General features: G+C 38.0%; 1 protein-coding gene across 3 annotated transcripts in view; it reads right to left on the reverse strand.

The window, feature by feature from the left end:
• The window catches only part of LOC133129723 (inverted formin-2-like), a 31,007-nt gene extending 25,036 nt beyond the window's left edge, over positions 1-5,971 (reverse strand). For all 3 annotated transcript variants that reach the window (XM_061243993.1, XM_061243992.1, XM_061243990.1), the window contains exon 1: positions 5,828-5,971. The gene's annotated coding sequence lies outside the window, so the exon portion shown is untranslated. The remainder of the gene's footprint in view (positions 1-5,827) is intronic.
• Between the last annotated feature and the right edge of the window lie 1,860 nt (positions 5,972-7,831).

A 7,831-nucleotide genomic window follows, 5' to 3' on the forward strand; every position in this document is an offset into this window, starting at 1 on the left:
TTTCCAAGACCCATTTTTGCTGGTTCTCCTGTTCAAACCATATAGTCCCATCTAAACGTATTGGAACAGCAAGGTCAATTCCTTTGTTTTTGCTATACACTGAATGTACAGAGACGACAGATCCAAATTATGCTTTTATATCCTGGTATCTTTTATCTAGATTTGTTAAACAACTTGGAATGTATCACCTTTTGTATCAGACCACCCAATTTTTAGGTGAGCAAAAATACTGGAGGATATGGCTGACAGGTGTTTCTTGTAGCCCAGATATGTCCTGTGATTGGTTAAACAATGAATAGTTCTGAATGGCTAATCTTGGTTTTAGCCTTGAGTTTTCCCTGTGAAGGCTGCATTTCTGTTAGATAGACCAACATGAAGACCAGAGAGCTGTCTTTGGGAGAAAAGCAAGCCATTTTGAAGCTTAGAAAATCGATCAGAGCCTGGATAAGAGGATAGGGGATAGCCTGTACAATAACTTGGAATGTCCTGAAAAAGAAAGAAACCACTGCCGTGTACTGAGCAACCTACAGGTTTAAACCTAGGTTTACATCAAACAGGTCAGCCAAGGAAAACAACAGCAGTTGATCACAGAAACATTGTGAGAGCTGTCAAGAAAAAACCCAAAACATCAGTCAGTGATGTCACAAACAATCTCCACAGAGCAGGGGTGAAGGTACCTCAATGGTAAGAATCAGAAGGCTTACAGAGATGAGCCACAAAAGTTCTGGAACAAAGTTTTATGGACTGGTTAACTTCTAACTCTACCAAAGTGATGGAAAGGCCAAAGTGTGGAGAAAGAAGGGATCTGCTCATGATCCAAAACATACAAGCTCATCTGTGAAGCACATTGGAGGCAGCTTGGGCTTGCATGGCTGCTTCTGATTGCAGTGAACTCCATTAATTGGCCAAAGACTGGAATGACTAGTCTGTCCCTGATGGCTTTTTTTTGTCTGTGTTTCTTTTTTCTTCCTTAAATTTCTTCCAGAAAAATGTTTCTATCTGGTTTTATCTTATGACCTGGTCAAGAGTCCTGGCAACACAGCAAATACAAACAGCTCTAAAACAGATAGCATGAAAAAATAAGGCACAACACAAGCAAACATTACAGTCTCATGATATCCTGCTGACTATACCCTTCTCGCTCATCCTTCTAGTGAAAGGTTTCCTTTCAAATACTTTTTTTAAAGTAAGGCTACTGTGTGGGCATATTTCTGAATAGAAAGGCACACTTCATTATGTACTATATAATGTATCATTTTTCATGTTATTTTTCTTAACATTACAGATGCTAAGCCAGCAGGTGACATTTAACAGTAGCATTAAGATTTTGTCATGGGTATGGTTGCCCCTTCTCTGAACAGTGTTATTGCAGGGCACTGCCTCGTGAATATGTCTGGATGTCGACACGGCACAGGCCAGGACTAGTCTATGGACATGAAACACAGAATTCCCGTACTGGAGTTTTCACCAAGCATAGCAGCAGAAAACATGAGCAAGGCATGGCAAGCTTCCCTCTTCTTAGCAGCGCTTGGCACAAATTGACCTGGGGTCAGCACAGAATGGAAGTGTTTTTCTTCAAGTTTTTCTTAATCCTTCCTCACAAGTTTGAACATGTGACAATAAGAAAGAACCTTAATAGCACAGCCCACATCTATGGTTGTGCTTCTCGGTAAGAGGGTTACAGCAGCAGTTTCTTGCGCAATTGGCCACAGGACCAATGACAGTTTTGAATTACATCTGGAAGCCGGTCAATAACATTTCAAAAATCATTTTTTGCATGATTTGCATATGATCGCTAAAGAACTTTTAGGACTGATGTTAGGACATTTAATGTTAGGACATTTCCATTCCTTAAATGCTGTCTAATTAATAATGGTTGTATTCATATGACAACATATGTTCATATTGGAGGAGTTGTGAAAGAAATGGGATAATTTCTGATCTAGTTAAAACCGGGTGTAGTCTGACATAAATAAATACTCCATCACCATATGAACAATACAAGAGCCAAATCTGCAGTACATTCCTGTAGTGCTGCCAACTACAGATAAAGATCACCAGATTTCCTTCACAGATGTGCTTTTTCTTTTTTAGCTAGGTGTTTCAGCAGGTTTAACACAATAGTATGAGCCAATGTCTGAAAAGTTATCTCAGAAATCCAGAGCAGGCACTATTTTATTTCATTTTTCAGGCTGGACAATTAAGATCAAGAGTCAAAAGAGCTCTTGAGGAGGCATGAGGATGCGGTGGGAGTAGCCCAAAGGTTTTGATGGGCCTAAGCAAATGTCTTTCTGTGCCATGGATGTATTTATTTATTTATTTAAAGCTTGAATTCTATGGCCCATGTGTGGTTGTGGCAATATACCAGCTGCCAGCCCTGCCCACATCTACATTTATTCTTAAAAGAAAATTTAAAAAAATAATAATAATAATAGTTACCTTGGCCTGCTACCTGCCACATAGCAATGTAACAACCACACTAAGCATATAGTAACTATGTTGTATAGCAGACTCTTGCAACTCTGTGATGTGGATACAAAGGTCTATCTGTAATCAATGAAAAGTCATATCCTAAAGATCTTGCACATTGCGTATCCTCACCTAGTAAACTGGACCAACTGATTTAATGATTAATTTAATCCCAAGTATTTACATTTATAGCTTAATATGTAGCGTATTCAATAATATACGGAATATGCACTGTGGGATTTCAGGCGATGTGTAGAAGGGAGGAAAGCATTAAATAGAAACTTAGTGTGGTATCACGTCATAGTTGTGCACCCAACTTACTGGATGTGCATACAGTACTGTGCAGAAGTCTTAGGCACCCTAGACTTTATTATATATATATGTTTATTTTTTTGTGTGTGTTAGTATAAAACAACACATTTGAGATATCCAAATATTCATTTTCCAAAAGATTAAATTATACAGACATTTTTTTATTTAATTTTAAAAAGTAACATATTACTGTAACTAATTGACTACTTTTTACATAAAAACTTGATCAAGGCTGTCTGAGATCAGAAGCAAGGAGCCAACCAAAGTCTGCAGAAGAACTGTGGCAAGTTATCCAACATGCTTGGAACAACCTCCCTGCTGATTGTCTTATAGAACTGCAGGACAGCGTTGGCCATCTCAGAGAAGTGATGCAGTTTTAATGCCAAAGGGTGGTCACAAAAAATATTGATTTGATTCAGTTTTCTGCCAAATTACTAAACTGTAATGTAAAATGTATAGTACATTTATTTAGGACCTTACATTGAATTATTTTTGAAAGAATGTTATCTATACAGAATGTTATACAGGTGCCTAAGACGTTTGCACAGTACTGTATACTTCACATTAAATTTAAAACTGCCTGGAACTCATGACTGCAACTTGAGGCCATTTGTCCCAAATGTTATGGCACCTTGTATAACATTTGGGATAATGCATAATGTATATATATATATATATATATACAGTTGTGTTCAAGATAGTAGCAGTACAACATCAGTGACCTGATGAACCACTGTTATTAGCAGTAGTGATATCTCTGCATGGCAAATACTTTACTTTGAATTAGTTTAATTCGAGAATTAATTCATTCTGCGAAAAAACAGGTGTCATTAATTGTCCTTTATTAAGGAAGAAGGAAAATGTTTCACACATTGTTATAAAATATATTTCCTTCTGAATTGCTAAGTAAAATGGGCCATTCCAAACATTGTTCGGAGGAACAACGTCATTTGATTAAAAAGTTGATTGGAGAGGGGAAAACGTATAAAGAAGTGCAGCAAATTATAGGATGCTCAGGTAAAATTATCTCAAATGCTTTAAAATGGCAACAAAAACCCGAAACAAGCAGAAGAAAATGAGCAACTACTGTTAAAACGGATCCGAAAATTGTCCGAATGGCAAAGATTCAGCCATTCATCAGCTCCAGAAAGATCAAAGATGATCTACAATTACCTCTAAGTGCTGTTACAGTCAGAAGACATTTGATGGAAGCTAAGCTATCAACAAGAAGCCCCCGTAAAGCACCATTGTTGAAAAAAGGACATGTGCAGAATCAGTTAAAATTTGCCAAGGAACACATCGATTGGCCCAAAGAGAAATGCCGTAACATTCTGTGGACTGATGAGAGTAAAATTGTTCTTTTTGGGTCTAGTGGTCGTCGACAGTATGTCAGATGAGCCCAAGGTACTGAATTCAAGCCGCAGTACACTGTGAAGACAGTGAAGCATGGTGGCACAAAAAGCATGGTGTGGGGATGTTTTTCATACTACGGTGTTGGGTTCCTATACCAGGGATCATGGATCAGTTTGAATACATCAAAATACTTCAAGAGATTATGTTGCTGTATGCCGAAAAAGAAATGCCCCTGAAATGGGTGTTTCAACAAGACAACAACCCCAAACACACGAGTAAGCAAGCAACATCTTTGTTCCAGACAAAAAGGATTGAGGTAATGGAGTGGCCAGCTCAATCTCCTGACCTCAACCCCATTGAAAACTTGTGGGGTGACATTAAAAATGCAGTTTCTGAAGCAGTTTCTGGTTTAAAAACCAAATAATTCACAGGAGCTAAGAGGCGTGGCGCAACAGGCTAAGATGCAGTGGACTTGGGGTTGCAGTTTGTTGCAGTTGCAGGGCAGGGTTCGATTCCAAAGCCAAGTTTGGCCGGCTCTCGTGGAGTGGCATAATTGGCTCGCTCCCCCAGAGGGTGGGATTTGGCAGGGTTAGCGGATCCCCACACACAACAGCACCCCGGGCACCTCGGAATCACGGTCACGAGTACGAGAAGAGAGGGCTCGAAGAATCCCTTCGGGCCGCTGAGGGGTGGAGTGTGGGTGGTGTATCCCCCAGCTAACACTAATTGGCTACCAAATTGGGAGAAAAATGGAAAAAAATAATAATTTCACAGGAACTGTGGAATGTAGTTTGTTCATCCTGGGCTGAAATACCTGTTTCTAGGTGCCAGAAGTTGGTTGACTCGATGCAATGCAGATGCGCAGTAGTTATCAAAAACGTATCATTATGCAACTAAATATTAGTTCAGTCATTTAAAGTGAAGTTGAATCTTGAAATATTTCTTCAGTATATAGTTTGAAGAGAAAAATGTTGACACTGCCTTTTTATTTTTTTACAGATTAATATATTTTCTTTGTAAAAAAGAATAACACAGACTTGATTAAATTTGCTAATGCTCTGATTTGGAATTGAATGTGTAATGTTTCCACTATATTTTAAATATTGAACTAAAAGCTATTAAAACATATTTGCACGTTATTCACTTTTTTTAACGCACTGCTATTTATTTGAACACAGCTGCATATACTTATATCAATATAAAAAAAGCATGTGATTCATTCATGAATCATCTAATATAGATGTTAAATACCCCTCACAGTAAAGGTGACAGTCTGCACTTTACATCACTTTACACTTTACATTATTTCATTTCAAATCCATTGCACTGGAGTACAGAGCCAAAACAACATAAATTGTGCCACTGTCCACTCACTGTCCATACAATGTGCGCGTCATGAGTCAACATGGAGCTGTATTAACAGCAAATGAGATGAGTGTATAGCATCTGATTGACGAAAGGACAACAATGTGAATTACACAGGATAAGCGGATAAGTGTCTGAGTTCTGGTGCACATGCCAGATTACTTGCCGTAGTAATAGTAAATAAAATATATAACACGACATGGTGTAGAATCTGTTGAATTTAACAACCTGCATCACAACCTCTCCACAAGTGTTATCAGACCGAATTCGCGATATAGGCTAGTCTTCTGCTAATACAACTTTTTTCTGTCGATTTCATAAAACTTACCTTGTTCACGCATGTGAGTTGGAAAATCGGTTTCCTTCCAGCGATTCAGTTTAGAGACTCTGCCTGGCTTAAAAAATGAAATGTAAATAAAGAGATTAGAGGGAAGCAGTTGCGATACGCACCCCGCCGACTTTTGCGTCTGTCTCGCCCACATGCGGGAGTGGTTAAGAATTTTACGGTTCTGGATTGCTCCTCCCTTGGTAAATAAAATTAATAGCCGTTTATTGAACGTTGTAACTGGAAGCGTCAATTCGCCCAGTGACTATGTCTGTAAATGTGTATGTAATTACCGGTATCATTAAATGTGAAGCAGGTCTGAAATCGGATTTAAAATGTATTTTGACAATGTAGCGCTTTAAGACAGTGGTTTGCCTGAATTGCTAACGTTACCTCAAATTGGTGGCGCTGCTAGACACTGCCCAAACTGCCCAAGATTCAGAGCAGAGCAGGGAGGTTCATATATATTGTTTGTTACGTGTTTTTTGTTTGCGGTGAGTAAATGGTCTTTGAAATTGAGGGGTATTGATTTCACGATTATCAGTACAGATCAATATTCAACGCACACAGGGACATTTCATAACACAGTAGCTTTATATCACAATGTTCTTGCCTTAAGGAGCTCAAGGGTCTGACTGCTTCACCCACACATGCAGCAGTCATTCATATGGAATGTGAGCAATTGCAGAAAGTAGGTTATCAGCAGTCTACTGGTGATGAAAGACAGCCTAGCAGCACTGAAACATACATTCTTATGCTCTATACTGTGACTCTACTGATCACTCAAATCCTTGGCCATTCTTGGCATGTTTGTGGAGCCTATGCACTGTTCGTGCCATTTTAGTGAGTTTCACACATATCCCTCTGAGATGAAAACCCAGAAAAAAGGCTTGATCTCCTTATGATTTTTTTTATTCATAAAACGCCTGTACCTTCACAGAACACTGGCCAGAAGTTGGTATAAGTATTTGCTGTGAGTTCATTCTAACTTTGCTCCAAAGTTTTTTTGTTTTTTTGACATTTAAAATACAAATGCCTTGATGTTGCCAATGAGATCTAGCTTGATTAAATTAACAAAAAGGCCATCAGATAGCTGTTGGCAAACCACATTGTTGACATACTGATGGTGAACCAATTGTAACTGAGCCAACATGGTGGACTGCAAATATGGCAGAATGTGAGCACGGTGCCTTGCTAGTAGCAAATTCCCACCCATAAACAGGTGTGGGCATCTGATGAAGATAATTAAGAAATAATAACGAGAAATTAAACCATAGTGTAGGGATTTCTATTGGCGAATAAGGACAATATGTACCAGGAAATAGTTATTGCAAACAAAGTAGCATGAATTCATAAAAAGAGACATAGTTACACCATTACATACAATGAAACATATTTTTCATTATCTTAATCCTCAAATTAAAAAAGTCAATTATTTAGCAAAACTCAATAAGGTGTATAAGCTAAGCTTTTGTAATATTTTGTTTATTTTGGTTGAATGAACCTGGTATTTACTATAGCAAACCTACTGCTAAATATAAAGCGCCAATATTCTTTGGTGAATTTCTGTCCTAATTTGACCATAGCACAAACATTTAAACAACATTTAAAACAGTGATGATCATGATATACAATCTATATTTTGTTATGTTTTAACTCTAATCTAAAATGTATAATTGTAAAACAGTGGTTATTGTTGTTATTGAAGAAACTCCTTTTTCTCAGTGCTTAAATTAACCAAAGTATTTCTTTCTCATGTTCTCTAGTCCTGAATGTAAACAATATTACCAGTCTGCAAATTTGACTTGCTTGAATTGGCACCAACAGAAGGATGTAGACTCTTTACAGTGGCTTTTCTGTGTTTGCTTTGCAAACATACATCTGACAGTGTATCGTCATACACATTTCGAACCAGAGAGGTTCGGAATGTTCAAGTTTAGTCTTTCAGGCTAGTCTTTTATTATCTTAGTTCATGATTAAGTTGCATGGCTCTCTTTCAATCCAAAA

This window comes from Conger conger, chromosome 5 (genome assembly GCF_963514075.1).
Source record: "Conger conger chromosome 5, fConCon1.1, whole genome shotgun sequence".
Taxonomy (NCBI): Eukaryota; Metazoa; Chordata; class Actinopteri; order Anguilliformes; family Congridae; genus Conger; species Conger conger.